Here is a 19,471-nt window from a genome sequence, read left to right as displayed (position 1 = left end):
GAGCCTAGGAGTTTGAGACCATCGTGGGCAACATAGGGAGATCTCGTCATTATACAAAAGCTAAAAATTAACTGGATGTGGTGGTGCATGCCTGTAGTCCCAACTACTTGGGAGGGTGAGGTCAAAGGATCACTTGAGCCCAGGAGTTCAAGGGCGGGGTGAGCCGCACCACTGCACTCCAGCCTGAGCAAGACACTGTATCTTTTTTTTGAGACGGAGTCTTGCTCTGTCGCCCAGGCTGGAGTGCAGTGGCCAGATCTCAGCTCACTGCAACCTCCGCCTCCCAGGTTCATGCCATGCTCCTGCCTCAGCCTCCCGAGTAGCTGGGACTACAGGCACCCGCCACCTCGCCTGGCTAGTTTTTTTTTTTTGTATTTTTTAGTAGAGACCGGGTTTCACCGTGTTAGCCAGGATGGTCTCAATCTCCCGACCTTGTGATCTACCTGTCTCGGCCTCCCAAAGTGCTGGGATTACAGGCTTGAGCCACCGCGCCCGGCCAAGACAGTGTATCTTAATAATAATAATAATAATAATAATAATAAAAGGATAGCCACATTGTGGTGCAGCCATTACCACCACTTATCTTCAGAACGTTTTCATCTTCCCTAACTGGAACTCTGTAATTCACTAAACACTAGCTCCCCATTCTTGCCTTGCCACATCCCCTCCTGACAGCCCCTCCAACCACTGTTCCACTTTCTGTCTCTGTCAATTTGCCTATTCTAGGTATCACATAGAATAATTGTTGTTTCATGTCTGACTTGTTTCACTTATGATGTAAAGGGGAGTCTATTTAAAGAGAAAACGTCAGGCTGGGTGCAGTGGCTCATGCCTGTAATTCCAACACTTTGGGAGGCCAAGGTGGGCAGATCACTTGGGGTCAGGAGTTCAAGACCAGCCTGGCCAACATGGCAAAACCCTGTCTCTACTAAAAATACAAAAACTAGCTAGGTGTGGTGGCATGCACCTGTAATCTCAGCTACTTGGGAGGCTGAGACAGAATTGCTTGAACCCAGGAGGAGGAGTTTGCAGTGAGCCGAGATTGTGCCACTGCACTCCAGCCTGGGCAACAGAGCAAGACTCCATCTCAAAAAACACAAACAAATAAATAGAAAACATTAAAATATATTAGAATTTAGGATGTCTGCAGATGTGGCAATGGTACAGGGCGACTAAAGATGGAAATTCGACAGGCTGTGAGAACAGAGGACTTCTCCCTCATCCCTGTCTGTGAGGGTAACTAGATCTGCTAATCTGGGAAATTCAGGACACACATTGGCAACAGGAGAAAGAAGAGGTGGAAAGGGATCAAACACAAGCTCCCCATCCAAAGAACCAAGCAGGTGCTACTGAGCTCTCCTGGGAGCCTTCGTGCTCCCAGGCCTTTGACACAGGGCTGGCCATCCACTCTGTACACACCTGACAAACAGCTGATAGGTGGCCCGTCTGTGGGCTGCATTCCAAGCCTACTGGTGCCATTTTCTCACACTTGTCTGACTGGTGTGAGAAAATGGCACCAGCAGGCTTGGAATGTGCCCAAACAAAGCCATCCAAGGGACTTCATACTGTCGTGGATCCATATACATCCCAGAAACCAAGTAGAACCCAATGACTAGATGTCCCATATCTCAAGGTTCTGAGTCAACAGCAGAGATAACACTTAGGGCAGGATCCGTGCAGTGAGAAGACTGAGATTGGGAAATCTCCAGGGACTTGCACTGAAAACAAAGCCATTTGCAGAACGGAGAGGGAGCCAATCTCCCTGGAGGATTGGGGTCCTTGCAGAGAATCCTCACTCAAAGTTGCAATAGGCAGACTCCTTATATTAGTCCGTTTTCACACTGCTGATAAAGAACCCGAGACTAGGAAGAAAAAGATTTAATTGGACTTACAGTTCCATGTGGCTGTGGAGGCCTCAGAATCATGGGGGGAGATGAAAGGCACTTCTTACATGGCAGCAGCAAGGGAATATGGGAAAGAAGCAAAAGCAGAAATCCCTAATAAACCCATCAGATCTCGTGAGACTTATTCACTATCCCGAAAATAGCACAGGAAGGACGGGCCCCATGATTCAATTACCCGCCCCCACCAGGTCCTTCCCACAACATGTGGGAATTCTGGGAGATACAATTCGAGTTCAGATTTGGGTGGGGACACAGCCAAACCATATCATTCCTACCAACTATGGTCTCTAGGCACAATGATCCAGAAATACTGGGATGTGAGGTTTCTCTCTAAGGAGAACGTTCATTGCCAGGGATGGGCTCTCATGCTGAGTGGCTCTGTGTGCCCCAGGCCTGTGGAAGGTGCTACTGCTCCATCTGTGCCTTGGATACTTCCATTCAGCCCAGCCCTGCAAACCAATTGATTATACTTTCTGATTCACATGGTCTCTAACTAGCTGCCAGGCCTCACTCAACGGTGCAGTTTACTGGATGTCATCTGCTAATCTCACACGCTATAAAGCCTTGAGAGAAGGGATCACTCTGTTCTCTTTGCCCTTTGTACCTTCAGTATCTGGCACAGTACTCCATGGATAACAGTAGCTCATTAAATATTTGTGAATAAATCAATGTATACATGATCATCAATCCTGATGTGTTTTATTGAATGCCTTTCTTTTATAGTTTTGTTTTGTTTTGTTTTTTTGTTTTTTGTTTTTTGTTTTTTTGAGACAAGATCTCCCTCTCTCACCCAGGTTATAGTAGAGTGGCGCGATCATGGCTCACTGCAGCTTCAACCTCCCAGGTTCAAGCGATCCCCACACCTCAGCCTCCTGAGTAGCTGGGACAACAGGCACGCACCACTATGCCAGGCTTCTGTTTTGTTTTGTTTTAGAGACAGGATCTCACTGTGTTGCCCAAGCTGGTCTCAAACTCCTGGGCTGAAGTAATCTGCTCGCCTCAGCCTCCCAAAGTGTTGGGACTACAAGTGTGAGCCACCATGCCTGGCCCCCACTGTGTTCTTTCAAGGTTTATACTTATACATTTGTGTAATACACACCACACATCTTTACATACATATATGTATAATTTGTTAGCTTTATGATTTTAAAAATCCAGAATCTTGTGATGTTTCTGGAGGAAAAAAATTCATATTTTAATATATAATTTGCATTGCTAGAGGACTATTTATCAACTCCTAAAGTCAGTACATCTGAACACAGAATGTGTCATGGAAAATAATTCTCTTTTAAAAATTCACAGCAATCAGGACAAATCTTATTTTGAAAAATGAAACATGCCAGGTTCACGCCTGTAATCCCAGCACTTTGGGAGACCCAGACAGGTGGATCACTTGAGGTCAGCAGTTCAAAACCAGCCTCACCAACATGGCAAAACCCCATCTCTACTAAAAATGTGAAAATTAGCCGGGCATGGTGGTGTACGCCTGTAATCCCAGCTACTCTGGAGGCTGAGGCAGGAGAATCACTTAAACCTGAGAGGCGGAGTTGCAGTGAGCTGAGATCATGCCACTGCACTCCAGCCTGGGTGACAGAGCAAGACTCTGTCTCAAAAAAAAAAGGGGGGAGAGGGGGGAGGGATTGCATTGGGAGTTATACCTGATGTAAATGACGAATTGATGGGTGCAGCACACCAACATGGCAGAAGTATACATATGTAACAAACCTGCACGTTATGCACATGTACCCTAGAACTTAAAGTATAATAATAATTTAAAAAAAAAAAAAAGCCTTTAAACCTCTCAAAACGGTTCAGCCATGTAAAACTTTGAGTGATTGTATTTGGGCAGCATTTTAATATTTTATATATATTGAATTTAGTTATGAAAAGTTCAAATATAGATTTAAATTATGACTCTAAGTTAATTCCACTTCATTAAAAAAAAAAAAGAGAGAGAGAAAAAGAAAAGTAAAAGGAAACAATTCAAGTGTGAATGGAGTCATAATGGAAAAAAAGAATTCCAGCCAAATTCTTTTCTATATAGCATTCCCTGTGGGCAAACATCTCTCTTTTTTTTTTTTTTTTTTTTTTTTGAGATGGAGTCTTGCTCTGTTGCCCAGGCTGGAGTGCAGTGGCCCGATCTCGGCTCACTGTAAGCTCTGCCTCCCGGGTACACACCATTCTCTTGCCTCAGCCTCCTGAGTAGCTGGGACTATAGGTGCCCGCCACCACGCCCGGCTAATTTTTTGTATTTTTACTAGAGATGGAGTTTCACCGTGTTAGCCAGGATGGTCTCAATCTCCTGACCTTATGATCTGCCAGCCTTGGCCTCCCAAAGTGCTGGGCTTACAGGCGTGAGCCACCACGCCCGGCAAACATCTCTTAATGAGAAGAATTCCTACTTTCCCAAGTCAAGAATTTGCTGCTCCAAGTTGCTAATATTATAGTAGTTCTATATTTTATATCAATTCCTGGGTCTATTTCTGGGTTGGAAAGTACTTTTGGTGTCATGGGTAATCTAAATAATAATGAATAGAGCAGGTAGAATGCTGAGATCTTCAGGGGTAAAAAGCAATTTTTAAATATACATCTAAGTTTTGTTTTGTTTTTTTTTTTTGCTTGTTTGTTTTTTTGTTTTTGTTTTTGAGACAGAATGTCACTCTGTCGCCCCGGCTGGAGTGCAGTGGTGCAATCTCAGCTCACTGTAACCTCCGCCTCCCGGGTTCAAGTGATTCTCCTGCCTCAGCCTCCCAAGCAGCTGGGATTATAGGCACCTGCCACCACGCCTGGCTAATTTTTGTATTTTTTAGTAGAGACAGGGTTTCATCATGTTGGCCAGGCTGGTCTTGAACTGCTGGCCTCAAATGATCCACCCGCCTCAACCCCTCAAAGGTACTGGGATTACAGGCGTGAGCCACCACGGCCGGCCTAAACTTATATCTAAGTTTAGATGGAAATATGTACTTAAAACAACAATAGATGAATAAAAAGCCACCCAAGCTTATGCAAAATGGAAAATGTTATTTGCCGTCAGGAAGCCTTCCATGTCATATGAATATTTATATATGCTATAGACAAATTTTTATGACACTTGTGAGCAGCGATGCAGATAAGAGGGCAGTGGCCAAGGATGGGGCGGTCACACACCCCAGCCCTGGCTAGGGTATGTGACCCCGCATACTAGAGTATGTGACCCCGCATACTAGGGTATGTGACCATGCACACTAAGGGATGTGACCATGCAACCCCTTGCCCTGTAGGCCTGCACCTGAGGACGGGCCTTTGAGGCCCTCCAGGATGAGGCTGGTTAACCATTCACTGTGCTCCCAGGGTGAGGTAATCCAGTCTCCCAGGGAGAGGCGAAACTTGCTGGTAAACCAGCCCAACCTGCACTGCAGGGCTGATGTCACCGTCACTGAGCTAGCGAGCTAGCAGCTAGCAGAGGTTGCTGCTGGCTGGCCAGGACACGGGTGGGTGGGAAACCTACGGTTGGGGGTGGGGATGGGGAGTGGAAGATGGGGGATGGATTCTCTTGAGCTAAGGGCACATTCCTGATAAAATTCACCCCTAGTCTGCTCTGGTGGAAACCACCAGCTGGTCCCAGGGCCCTGGTGCCGCAGGCTAAAGGGAAGAGATCTGTGAGAGCTCCTCCACCTAGTTTGAGGGGCACTTGGTGGAAGGGGGCAACAGGTGGAGGGGAGTGACTCTGTAGATGGTGAGAACGTGGGAACTCCTGCAGAGAAAGCCCTGATTTAGGAGGCTACAGACCCTTGGTCCTGGCTCTGCCATACCACGCCCCATGCCCTGCTGGGCGACTTCCACCTCCGTTCCCCAGATAAGGACAGACCATACGTTCCTTGGCGCCCTCTCTCTGCTTTTAAGTGCCAGCTGCTTACATAGATGATCTCATTTCATCCTCAGAACCACCCCAAGAGATGGCTGTGAGGATCAGTCCCATGTGGGAGGTGGGGAAGCTGAGGCAGGAGCAGTGGGTACTTACCATGGATTACCCAGCAGTCAAGGCTGACTGAGGACTTTAACCCAGGCAGACTGGCTCTGGCACCCGCAGCCACAATGCCATCCTGCCTGGGCCCCAGCTGACCTCTTCTGGAACCTGTGCCCCAGCCCTCTCCCGTCTGGCATCTCATATCCTCCTCCTTCCTCCCTGCCTTTTCATATCCAATTCCTTGGAAGCCCTAGTTCTCAAAGAGGAAGGTTTATGAAGCGTTGATTCACACAGCTTCCCCATCCAGCCCAAGGGTATAATGAAGAAGAAAAGCCAATCAGTAGCAAAGAGGTCAACCTTTTGCCCATTGATTAGAGCTAAAGGTCCTCAGCCTCGCCAGAGGTCACCAATCAGAGGTTCAAAGATGATAATTAGTGGCCACCAATTTCTCGATGAAGTATCAGGTAGATGCATTCATTCATTCGATAAACTGTTTATTGAATGTCTTCAGTGGTAGGCATTGTGAGCAAAGCGGGCAAAATGCCATGGCCTCACGGAGTGTTCATTTTAGTGGGAGGAGAAAGACAATTAAAAACGGCAAAAATAGATAAATATTTTTGTATCTGAGCGTGATAAATGCTATAGAGAAAAATAAAACCAAGAAAGAAGATAGGGAGGCGGGCAGGGCTGGGGTGGGCAATGGGTTACAATTATTTTTTAACTATTTTGTTTGTTTTTTTAATTATTATACTTTAAGTTCTATGGTACATGTGCACAACATGCAGGTTTGTTACACAGGTATACATATGCCACATTGGTTTGCTGCACCCATCAACTCGTCATTACGTTAGGTATTTCTCCTAATGCTATCCCACCAGTCTTTTGTTGTTGTTGTTGTTGTTTTTTTTTTTTTTGAGACGGAGTCTTGCTCTGTCGCCCAGGCTGGAGTGCAGTGGCCGGATCTCAGCTCACTGCAAGCTCCGCCTACCGGGTTCACTCCATTCTCCTGCCTCAGCCTCCTGAGTAGCTGGGACTACAGGCGCCCGCCACCACGCCCAGCTAGTTTTTTGTACTTTTTAGTAGAGACGGGGTTTCACCATGTTAGCCAGGATGGTCTCGATCTCCTGACCTCATGATCTGCCCGTCTCGGCCTCCCAAAGTGCTGGGATTACAGGCTTGAGCCACCGCGCCCGGCCAGTTGTTGTTGTTGTTTTTAAGAGACTGAGTCTTGCTGGGCGAGGTGGCTCATGCCTGTAATCCCAGCACTTTGGGAGGCTGAGGCGGGTGGATCACAAGGTCAAGAGATCAAGACCATCCTGGCCAACATGGTGAAATCTCATCACTACTAAAAATACAAAAATTAGCTGGGCATGGTGGTAGGCGCCTGTAATCCCAGCTACTTGGGAGGCTGAGACAGGAGAATTGCTTGAAACTGGGAGGTGGAGTTTGCAGTGAGCTGAGATCGTGCCGTCTTGCACTCCAGCCTGGGCAACAAGAGTGAAACTCCATCTCAAAAAAAAAAAAGAAAAAAAGAGAGAGAGAGACTGGGTCTCACTCTATTGTCCAGGCTGGAGTGCAGTGGTGCAATCATAGCATACTATAGCCTTTCACTCCTGGGCTCAAGCCATCCTCCTGCCTCAGCCTCTTGAGCAGCTAGGACTACAAGCATGTACCACCACGCCTAAGTTTGTTTTGTTTTGTTTTTTGAGATGGAGTCACGCTCTGTTGCCCAGGCTGGAGTGCAGTGGCACAGTCTTGGTTCACTGCAGCCTCTGCCTCCCAGGTTCAAGTGATTCTCTTGCCTCAGCCTCCTGAGTAGCTGGGACTACAGGTGTGCACCACCATGCCCAGCTAATTTTTGTATTTTTAGTAGAGACAGGGTTTCACCATGTTGGCTAGACTGGTCTTGAACTCCTGACCTCAAGTGATCTGCCTGCCTCAGCCTCCCAAAGTGCTGGGATTACAGGCATGAGCCACTGTGCCTGGCCCTCGCTAACTTTTAAAAATGTTTTGTAGAGGCCGGGCGCAGTGGCTCACACCTGTAATCCCAGCACTTTGGGAGGCCGAGGCGGGTGGATCACCTGAGGTCGGGAGTTTGAGACCAGCCTGATCAACATGGAGAAACCCCGTCTCTACTAAAAATACAAAATTAGCTGGGCATGGTGGTGCATGCCTGTAATCCCAGCTACTTGAGAGGCTGAGGCAGGAGAATCGCTTGAACCTGGGAAGCGGAGGTTGCGGTGAGCCGACATCGTGCTATTGCACTCCAGCCTGGGCAACAAGAGTGAAACTCTATCTCAAAAAAAAAAAAAAATTTTTTTTTTGTAGGGACTGGAATCTCCCTATGTTGACCAGGCTGATCGCAAACTCTCAGCCTCAAGCGATCCTCCCTAGGCCTCCCAAAATGCTAAGATTACAGGTGTGAGCCACTGTGCCCAGCCTGTTTTTAAGATGGGGGCAATTATAATACGTTTATATGCCAATGTAAATAATCAAGTAAAAAGTAAATTTTTGAGAAGGGGGAGAGTTGCTGGAGCACTGTCCTTGGGTAGGCGAGATGGGAGGGGATTTAGTGCACAAGCAGAGGGGTTGACCTCAGCCAGGAGCTCAGCCGGTCATCTGCAGTAACAGGAGAGAAGGCAGAGGGTTTAGGTGTGAAGGCAGGTAGGTGGGTGGGTGCAGGGGTAAGACATTGGAGGGAGTCCTCCTCTGGTTGCTTTCATTTTCTCAGTGAACTAGGAGGCAAGATCCTCCACTGAGTGAGAAGTGGAAAGGAGATGAAGGTTTGATAAGAGAGAAGGTATAAAATATTTCTCTGAGAAAACAAGAGGGTGAGTCAACTTGGGAAATGTAGTATGATTGTCAGGTAACACTAGGGCCACATAAAATTCATGATCAATAATTTAGAGAAGCATTTCTCAATCTCAGCATTATTGACATTTTAGGCCAGTTAAGTCTTTGTTGTGGGGAGCTGGCCTGTGAGCTACAGGATGCTTAACATGGCTGGGCTCTCTACCCACTAAATACCTGTGGCACCTACCGTCAGGTGTGATCATAAAAATGTCTCCAAACACTGATGTCCCTGATGGGGGCGGGGGGTGGGTGTGCCAGGTACAAAGCTGCTCCCTATGGAGAACCACCGATTTAGACTGAGAACAGTCAATGTGTCTGTTGATCAGCACAGGTGCATACTTGGAATGGATGGAGGGTTGGATTTTATCAAGATTGCGGTTCTGCCAAGCGAGAAGCGCAAAGCAAAAGGGGCCAAGAGAGTTGAGGGTTTCTGAAAGAAAGTGATTGTAACGATAGATCATAAAATTTAATCTGGGTTGGCCGGGCGCGGTGGCTCAAGCCTGTAATCCCAGCACTTTGGGAGGCCGAGACGGGTGGATCACGAGGTCAGGAGATTGAGACCATCCTGGCTAACATGGTGAAACCCCGTCTCTACTAAAAAATACAAAAAACTAGCCGGGCGAGGTGGCGGGCGCCTGTAGTCCCAGCTACTCGGGAGGCTGAGGCAGGAGAATGGCGTAAACCCGGGAGGCGGAGCTTGCAGTGAGCTGAGATCCGGCCACTGCACTCCAGCCTGGGCGACAGAGCGAGACTCTGTCTCAAAAAAAAAAAAAAAAAAGAGATGACCAAGGGAGTCTGTAGTTGAATTAATGTGGAGGACAAACCCCTGAAGTCTTAACAAAGGGTTTTTCAGTCACATCCTTGATTTCATCTTCAGACAATGTTTCCTGACAGTGCCCTGGATCTTCTCTTTGCCTGGAAATGATTTCTTTTGTTTTGTCTTAAGTCCATAGGGCTATTTTTTTTTTTTTTTTTTTTTGAGACAGAGTCTCGCTCCGTCACCCAGGCTGGAGTGCAGTGGCACAATCTCAGCTCACTGCAACCTCCGCCTCCCAGGTTCAAGCGATTCTTCTGCCTCAGCCTCCCAAGTAGCTAGGATTACAGGCACATGCCACCATGCCCAGCTAATTTTTTTTTTTTTTAAGTCGAGATGGAGTTTCACCATGTTGGCAAGCCTGGTCTTGAACTCCTGACCTCAGGTGATCCACTCGCCTCAGCCTCCCAAAGTGCTGGGATTACAGGAATGAGCCACCGCGCCCAGCAGGACTATATATATATATGTATGTATGTATTTTTTTTTTTTTTAGACAAGGTCTTGCTCTGTCACCCATGCTGGAGTGCAGTGGTGCGATCATGTCTCACTGCAGCCTTGACTTCCTGGGCCCAATTGATCCTCCTGCCTCAGTCTTCCAAAAGGCTGGGATTACAGGTGTGAGACAATATGCCCACCATAGTGTCTTTTTTTGTACCGGGATTACAGGTGTGGGCCACCGGGCCTGGCCTACGAGCATCTTTTGACATTTGATACTATTGACCACTTCTACCTTGAGGTTTCTACTTCTTGGGTCTCTCTGACACCATCCTCCCTCGTTTCTGTTTTCTTCCTACCTAGGTGATCTCACCTTCTCAATCTACCAGCCCTTCTTTCTCCATTTAGCCCCAAACATACAGAAGTTCTATCCCTGGACTATTTTCCCCTGTATTTTTCTGCCCATTTTCCCTGATTTGTGTTCAAACCCTTAGCTTCAACTATCATTTAAATGCTTCAAGACCCTAAAAGCTACTTTTTGACCCAAGCCTCCCTCCTGAACATCTGCTTACAGAACATCTCAGGCCCCTCAAAGCACAATAATCAGATCCAGCACCCAGTCTGCTCTTCCCCCTGAAGACCAGAACCCCGCCTACCCAGCCACATGTCAGACTGTCTGTGTTATCTTGACTCTGCCCTCCCCTTCACCACTCACCAAGTCCTGCCCTTTAGACCTCTGTGATGTCTCCTGATCCCTTGCTCCATTCCAGCCATCATCTCTGCTGTCATCGCTGCCACTTAGGCCCTCATCCCCTTTTCATGGGAATGTAACAGCTTTCTGGGTGGTGTCCTTTCTTCAATACTATCCCATCATGCTACCCTCCACATTGCCATCAGTGAGATGTTACCAAAAAGCTATTTTGACACTGTTATCTTACATTTCATGATCTACAAATCTCTCAGCCTCATTTCTGGCCACTCCTTCCCGAAATGCTAGGCTCCTATCCTATTCAATTTCTTCCTGTCCTCTGTTTAAATCATACCATTTCATGCATCTTGACCTTTGCACGTGATGTTCTTTCTGCCTAGGTGACCCCCATCTCTGTGCCCTGGTGAGTTCCTACTTATCTTCCCAGAACCCCCATGTACCTGGTTCCAGAGTCTGTGTCATTCTCTATGGTTTCAGTGTCACTACAGATACTTTTGTCATACAATTATTCCCATTATGTGTTAAGCATCTGTTTACTCATATAACCTCAAGAGGGGAGAGTCCTTGTCCTCGTCTTGGTTTCTTTTATGTCATCAATGCCTGGCACAAAGCAGATTCTTCAATGAATCATCATTTTTTAATGAAGGCATAGTATTCCATATTAGAAATAGATGAGTCATACTTCGGTTAACTCACTCCAAATATAGACATGTTGTTATTTTACTTTTTTTGAATTACTAATGTTTATTTTTCAAAATGAAGGAAGCATTTTCTTCTTTTTTTTTTTTCTGAGGAAACACCAATTTTAATTTAAAGAAAAAAAATCAGAAAAATATCTGTGAGAATAATGGAGCAAAACAAGTCCTTAAAAAGAATCCTGCATCTTGTTCATGTTTATTGGAAGAGCTTGAGAAAAATGAAAATACCGTTTAGCTTAAGAAGTTGTGAGTTAGGCCGGGTGCAGTAGCTCACGCCTGTAATCCCAGCACTTTGGGAGGCCAAGGTGGGCCGATCACGAGGTCAGGAGATCGAGACCATTCTCACTAACATGGTGAAACCCGGTCTCTACTAAAAATACAAAAAATGAGGCAGGTGAGGTGGCGGGCGCCTGTAGTCCCAGCTACTAGGGAGGCTGAGGCAGGAGAATGGCCTAAACCCAGGAGGCGGAGCTTGCAGTGAGCCAAGATCGCGCCACTGCACTCCAGCCTGGGTGATACAGCGAGACTCCGTCTCAAAAAAAAAAAAAAAGAAGAAGTTGTGAGTTATCTGCAAATCAACTCATCTCAGGAGTGGGAGAATCCCTGTAATTATTTCTTAATATCAACATGTATGCAGGTTTCTCTTTTGAATGTCTTCTACATTTAGAGCGGCCACTGTGCAAAGTCTCCTGCTTTCCATACAGGACAAATTCTTTGTTTCAGCCAAATCTCAATGGAGGGGCAACCAGGACAACGCCATCTCCCCAGACAAAGAGCATTGGAAGATTCTGTTTTGTTGATTTATATATCTCTTCATATGTTTCTTCATCACTTTCTATAGTAGTCACAGTGTCTTCCACATCTCCCAAGGTCATATTTAAATGTTGATCATAAGCATGTGATCTGCCTCGAAGCTCTCAGTCATTTCTCATTTTCACACCAATTCGCTCATCTAAGCTGAGCCTGATAAGATCCAGGGGCTCCTCTACGGTGTTGGTAGTTTGATGCTGGTCTATGTCTTCCGCCATGTTTCAAACCCTGTGCCCTTTCCCGCCTCATTTTCTTCTTCTTCTTTTTTTTTCCCCTTTCAACTACATCCTACATGATGTCTTCTTTTTTATTTTAACAGAAATATAGGCTTTTTATAAAGGAAAATTCAGGCAATATGGAAAGGCATTAAGACAATAGTAAAAATTATGCATCATATCGTTATCCAAAGATAGTTGTTGTTATTAAACTGATATCATCCTCCCAGGCTGTTTTCTTTTTTCTTTTTTCTTTTTCTTTTTTTTTTGAGATGAAGTCTTGTTCTTTTCCCCCTAGGCTGGAGTGCAATGGCATGATCTTGGCTCACTGCAACCTCCCCTCCCAGGTTCAAGCAATTCTCCTACCTCAGCCTCCCGAGTAGCTGGGATTACAGGCGCCTGCCACCATGCCCAGCTAATTTTTGTATTTTTAATAGAGAGGGGGTTTCACCATGTTGGCCAGGTTTGTCTTGAACCCTTGACCTCAGGTGATCCGCCCACCTCAGCCTCCCAAAGTGCAGGATTACAGGTGTGAGCCTCCGTGCCCGGCCTCCCAGACCGTTTTCTTTTCCTTTCTTTTTTTTTTTTTTGAAGGAGTCGCACTCTCTTGTCCAGGCTGGAGTGCAGTGGTGCAATCTAGGCTCACTCCGCCTCCCAGGTTCAAGCAATTCTCCTGCCTCAGCCTCCAGAGTAGCTGGGATTATAGGTGTGTGCCACCACGCCTGGCTCATTTTTGTGTTTTTAGCAGAGATGAGGTTTCACCTTGTTGGCCAGGCTGGCCTCAAACTCTTGACTGCCTTCCTTGCCCTCCCAATGTGTTACAATTACAGGCATGAGCCACCTCGCCTAGCTCCAGACTGTTTTCTATGCATACTTATACCCATAGTTATTTCTACATTTTAAAACCAAAATTGAGAAATACTATGCATGGTGTTTTGCAATCAGTCTTTTTCACTTAACAGTATGTAATGAACAATATTCCATGTCATTAAATACAGATCGTTGTTTATAATGATTGCATAGTGTTTCATTTTAGGGATATGACAATTTATTTAACAGATCACCTATCTTTGGGCTTTTTAAAAATAGAGATGGGGTCACACTATGTTGTCCATGTTGGTCTCAGACTCCTGGGCTCAAGCAATCCTTTCACCTTGGCCTCCCAAAGTACTGGGAGACGCTGCACTCCAGCCTGGGCAACAAAAGCAAAACTCCGTCTCAAAAAAAAAAAAAAAAAAGCTAAAAGCATTAAAAATACTTTTTGTTTTTTTTTTTTATGAGGTGGAGTCTCACTCTGTTGCCCTGGCTGGAGTACAGTGACGTGATCTCCACTCACTGCAAGCTCCGCCTCCCAGGTTCATGCCATTCTCCTGCCTCACCCTCCCGAGTAACTGGGACTACAGGCACCCGGCCCTGTGTCCAGCCAATTTTTTTTTTTGTATTTTTAGCAGAGATGGGGTTTCACCGTGTTAGCCAGGATAGTCTCACTCTCCTGACCTAGTGATCCGCCTGCCTCGGCCTCCCAAAATGCTGGGATTACAGGCGTGAGCCACTGCACCCGGCCTAAAAATACTTTTCTATGGCAAAAAATTCAAATGGGGCCAGGCGCGGTGGCTCACGCCTGTAATCTCAGAACTTTGGGAGGCCGAGGCAGGTGAATCACTGGAGGTTGGGAGTTTGAGACCATCCTGACCAACATGAAGAAACCCCCATCTCTACTAAAGATACAAAAATTAGCAGGGTGTGGCGGCAGGTGCCTGTAATCCCAGCTACTCAGGAGTCTGAGGCAGGAGGGTCGCCTGAACCCGGGAGGCGGAGGTTGCAGTGAGCCGAGATCATGCCATTGAACTCTAGCCTGGGCAACAAGAGCAAAACTCAGTCTCAAAAAAAAAAAAAAAATTTCAAGTGGTCCCATAGGTTATATTATAAAAAGTCTCCTCACCTACTCTGACTTCCATTCCTATTCCAGAAGGAACACAGTTTATCAGTTTCTTTTACGCCCTTCCAGAGAGTCTCTCCTTTTTTTGTCACTCACACATACACACAGTAAACTATACACACTGTTCTACATCTGTTTTTTTCACTTAATCTGTTTTGGAGTTTGGCCCACATAAATTCATGCAGAATCACCTCATTTTTTTTTCAGTGCACTGTAATTTTTTTTAACTACTTCTATATTAGCAGAGATCTAGGCATCATGCTTAAGATTCACGCATAAGCTCTGAAATCAGACTGCTTGAGTTTGAGTACCGGCTCCACAATTTACTAGTTGTAAAATCTTGAGCAATTGACTGACATTCTTAGTGCCTTGGTTTTCTCATCAATAAAATGGAAATGACATAGACTCACCTCAAAATGCGGTTGTGAGGATTCAGAGTTTGCATCTGTAAAACACTAACAAGATCTGGCACATAGGACCACTTATAGAACGACTTCTCTCTTTTTTTTTTTGAAACAGGGTCTGGCTCTGTCACCCAAGCTGGAGTGCAATAGTGTGATCTTGGCTCACAGCAACTTCTGCCTCCTGGGCTCAAGTGATCCAGTCAGCCTCCCCAGTAGCTGGGACTACAGGCTCATGCCACCACGCCCAGCTAATTTTTTGTATTTTTTGTAGAGGCAGAGTTTTGCCATGTTGGCCAGGCTGGTCTCAAACTCCTGGGCTCAAGTGATCCTCCCGCCTTGGCCTCCCAAAGTGCTGGGATTACAGGCATGAGCCCCACACCTGGGCAAATGACTTATTTTTTATTTGTCTCCAAATACAAATAATTGTTTTCCAAAAAATACTCCAATGACTCTCCTTGTACCAATATGAAAGTATATCTGCCGGGCGCGGTGGCTCAAGCCTGTAATCCCAGCACTTTGGGAGGCTGAGACGGGCGGATCACAAGGTCAGGAGATCGAGACCATCCTGGCTAACACGGTGAAACCCCGTCTCTACTAAAAATACAAAAAATTAGCCAGGCGAGGTGGCGGGCGCCTGTGGTCCCAGCTACTCGGGAGGCTGAGGCAGGAGAATGGCATGAACCCGGGAGGCGGAGGTTGCAGTGAGCTGAGATCTGGCCACTGCACTCCAGCCTGGGTGACAGAGCAAGACTCCGTCTCAAAAAAAAAAAAAAAAAAAGTATATTATCTGATATCTGAAGAATAAGTCACTAGAAATTAAATAGTTTCTGTTCTACATAAGCTGTCCAGCATCTGGCCAGGCATGGTGACACATGACTGTAATCCCAGCACTTTGGTTAGCCAAGGCGAGGGGATTGCCTGAGCTCAGGAGTTTAAGACCAGCCTGGGCAACATGGCAAAACCCTATCTCTACCAAAAATACAATAAATTAGCTGGGCATGGTGGTGCATGCCTGTGATCTCCCCTGCTGAAGCTGAGGTGGAAGGATTCCTTGAACCTGGGAGGCAGAGGTTGCAGTGAGCCAAGATTGCATACTACTGCACTCCTGCCTGGGCAACAGAGTGAGACACTGTCTTAAAAAAAAAAAAAAAAAAAAAGATGTCTAACACTTTATAAAAAATTATGAGATGCACACAAAAATTCAAACATGGCTGGGTATGGTGGCTCATGCCTGTAATCCCAGCACTTTGGGAGGCCGAGGCAGGCAGATCACTTGAGGTCAGGAGTTCGAGACCAGCCTAGCCAACATGGTGAAACCCCATCTCCACTTAAAAATACAAAAATTAGCTGGTCATGGTGGTGCGTGCCTGTCATCTCAGCTACTCGAGAGGCTGAGGCAGGAGAATTGCTTGAACCTGGGAGGTGGAGGTTGCAGTGAGCTGAGACTGTGCCACTGCATGCCAGCCTGGGCGACACAGCGAGACTCTGTCTCAAAATAAAATAAATAAAAATAAAAATACAAAAATTAGCCAGGTGCAGTGGTGCGTGCCTGTAATCTCAGCTACTCAGGAAGCTGAGACATGAGAATTGTTTGAACCCGGGAGGCAGAGGTTGCAGTGAGCCAAGATGGTGCCACTGCACTCCAGCCTAGGCAACAGAGTGAGACCCTGTCAAAAATTAAAAATAAACAACAACAACAACAAAAAGGAAATAGAGATAAAGCCTATTTTCAATGGGCTCATCAGTAGACTCAAAACAGCTGAGGAAAGAATGAATTTTTTTTTTTTTTTTAGACAGAGTCTTGCTCTGTCGCCCAGGCTGGAGTGCAGCGGCGTGATCTCTGCTCACTGCAACCTCTGCCTCCCGGGCTCAAGCAATTCTCCTGCCTCAGCCTCCTGAGTGGCTGGGATTACAGGCATGCACCACTACCCCCAGCTAATTTTTGTATTCTTAGTAGAGACGGGGTTTCACCATGTTGGCCAGGCTGGTCTCAAACTCTTGAACTCGTGATCCACCCACCTGGGCCTCCCAAAGTTCTGGGATTACAGGCGTAAGCCACCATGCCTGGCCCAAAAGAATAAATTTTAAAAACAGTACAATTGGCTGTGAATCTTTGGACAAAGTTTTAATTTTTCAGAGTCAAAGGTTTCTTGCCAAATTGAAAAGAACAATTCTTGTCTCTGAGTACCTAAGAGAAAGAAATGCCTCTGGAAACATTAATTTTTTTTTTTTTGAGACGGAATTTTGCTCTTGTTGCTCAGGCTGGAGTGCAATGGCTTGATCTTGGTTCACTGCAACCTCTGCCTCCTGTCTCAGTGTCCCAAGTAGCTGGGATTACAAGTACATGCCACCAGATCCAGCTAATTTTTTTTTTTTTTGGAACCTCCACCTTCCGGGTTCACGCGATTCTCTTGCCTCAGCCTCCCGAGTACCTGGGATTACAGACATGCGCCACCATGCCCGGCTATTTTGTATTTTCAGTAGAGACGGGGTTTCTCCATGTTGGGCAGGCTGGTCTCGAACTCCTGACCTCAGGTGATCCGCCCACTTTGGCTTCCCAAAGTGCTGAGATTATAGGCGTGAGCCACCGCGCCAAGCCTAAAATTATTTTGATTCTGCAGAGATGGGGTCTCACTTTGTTGCCTAGGCTGGACTTGAACTCCTGGCTCTCACCTTGGTCTCTCAAAGTGTTGAGATGACAGGTATGAACCATGAAGCCTGGCCCTAGAGACACTTTTTTTTTTTTTTGGGACAGAGTCTTGCTCTATCGCTCAGGCTTTGGTGAAGTGGTGCCATCTCGGCTCACTGCAAGCTCCACCTCCCGGGTTCACGCCATTCTCCTGCCTCAGTCTCCCAAGTAGCTGGGACTACAGGCGCCCACCACCATGCCCGGCTAATTTTTTGTATTTTTAGTAGAGACAGAGTTTCACCATGTTAGCCAGGATGGTCTCGAACTCCTGACCTTGTGATCTGCCCACCTCGGCCTCCCAAAGTGCTGGGATTACAGGTGTGAGCCACTGCGCCCGGCCTAGAGACACTTTTAAAGTGTTATGGAGATGTAAATAACAGCCTTTGGAAGCTTTTCCTCAGTCCCATTGATGCTTTTTTTTTTTCTTTCCCAATATGGAAAACAGCTTACTTTTTTTATGATAACATATGCTCTATTTAACTCTTTTCAGAAAATGTATGTTTGATACCACCCAGAGATAACCACTAACATTTTACAAAGTAGAATCATTCTATACAAAATGAGTACAAACCTACTTTTTTTCCACTTAATAATATATCGTGGACAATGCTACATGTCAATAAATATAGTCCACAGCATCACTTTAATGACTGCCTAGTATTTGAATAAATACCTCTATTGTAGTTTATTTCACCAATCCTCTCTTTAAAAATTTACTTACAAATTTTTATGTATTTATATTTTTAGAAATGGTGTCTTGCTATATGCCCAGGATAGTCTGGAACTGGTCTCAAGTGATCCTCCTGCCTCAGCCTCCCAAAGAGCTTGAGCCACAATGCCCAGCCCTATTTATAATTTTTTTTTTTTTTTTTGTTGAGACGGAGTCTCGCTCTGTCGCCCAGGCTGGAGTGCAGTGGCCGGATCTCAGCTCACTGCAAGCTCCGCCTCCCGGGTTTACGCCATTCTCCTGCCTCAGCCTCCCGAGAAGCTGGGACTACAGGCGCCCGCCACCTCGCCCGGCTAGTTTTTTGTATTTTTTTTTTTTTTAGTAGAGACGGGGTTTCACTGTGTTCGCCAGGATGGTCTCGATCTCCTGACCTCGTGATCCGCCCGTCTCGGCCTCCCAAAGTGCTGGGATTACAGGCTTGAGCCACCGCGCCCGGCCTATAATTTTTTTTTTTAAGCATGTCCTGAACCAGAATAAGTTCAGAGAGACTCTGTCACCAATCCTTTTTTTTTTTTTTTTTTTTTAAGTGAAAGGAAGTTTATTAAGAAAGTAAAACAATATCCTGGCTAACACAGTGAAACCCTGTCTCTACTAAAAATACAAAAAATTAGCCAGATGTGGTGGTGGTCGCCTGTAGTCCCAGCTACTCAGGAGGCTGAGGCAGGAGAATGGAGTGAACCCAGGAGGCAGAGCTTGCAGTGAGAGGAGATAGCGCTACTGCACTCCAGCCTGGGCTACAGAGTGAGACTCTCAAAAAACAAAAAAAACACACAAAAAAAGTAAAGAAATAAAAGAACAGCTACTTCATAGGCAGAGCAGCCACCAGTCCTCTTTTGGTTGACACTGGGTTGCTAGCTTTTATCTTCAGTTATAACACCACCACAACAAGCATCCTTGTGTACTTTTCCAATTATTTTTCTTGGAAAAATTCTTAGACATGAAATTGCTGTGTAATAGCATATGCATGTTTTTTAAGGCTTTTAAACACTCTGTGAAATCGTTCTTTAGAAAGTTTATCCTGCTCGCACCTGTAGTCCCCACACTTTTGGAGGCTGAGGCAGGATAACTTAAGTTCAGGAGTTCAAGACCAGGCTAGGCAACACAGTGAGACTCCTGTCTCTACAAAAATAAAATAAAATGAAAAAATTATCTGAGTGTGGTGGCACATGGGTGTGGTGGCACATGCCTGTGGTCCCAACTACTTGGGAGGCTGAGGTGGGAGGATCACTTGGGCCTGGAGGAGTCGGGGATCAAGGCTACAGTGAGCCATGGTCATGCCACTGTACTCCAGCCTGGGTGCTAGAGTAAGACCCTATCTCAAAAGAAAA

The 19,471-nt window shown here is 46.1% G+C and overlaps 1 pseudogene; it reads right to left on the bottom strand.

Annotated features, from left to right (window-relative positions):
- Window positions 1-12,078: 12,078 nt before the first annotated feature.
- On the bottom strand, window positions 12,079-12,387 carry LOC117074858 (annotated as a pseudogene).
- Window positions 12,388-19,471: the final 7,084 nt, after the last annotated feature.

Source organism: Trachypithecus francoisi, unplaced genomic scaffold, assembly GCF_009764315.1.
Source record: "Trachypithecus francoisi isolate TF-2019V2 unplaced genomic scaffold, Tfra_2.0 Lachesis_group5, whole genome shotgun sequence".
Taxonomy (NCBI): domain Eukaryota; kingdom Metazoa; phylum Chordata; class Mammalia; order Primates; family Cercopithecidae; genus Trachypithecus; species Trachypithecus francoisi.
This window is presented reverse-complemented; position numbering and strand designations above follow the sequence as displayed.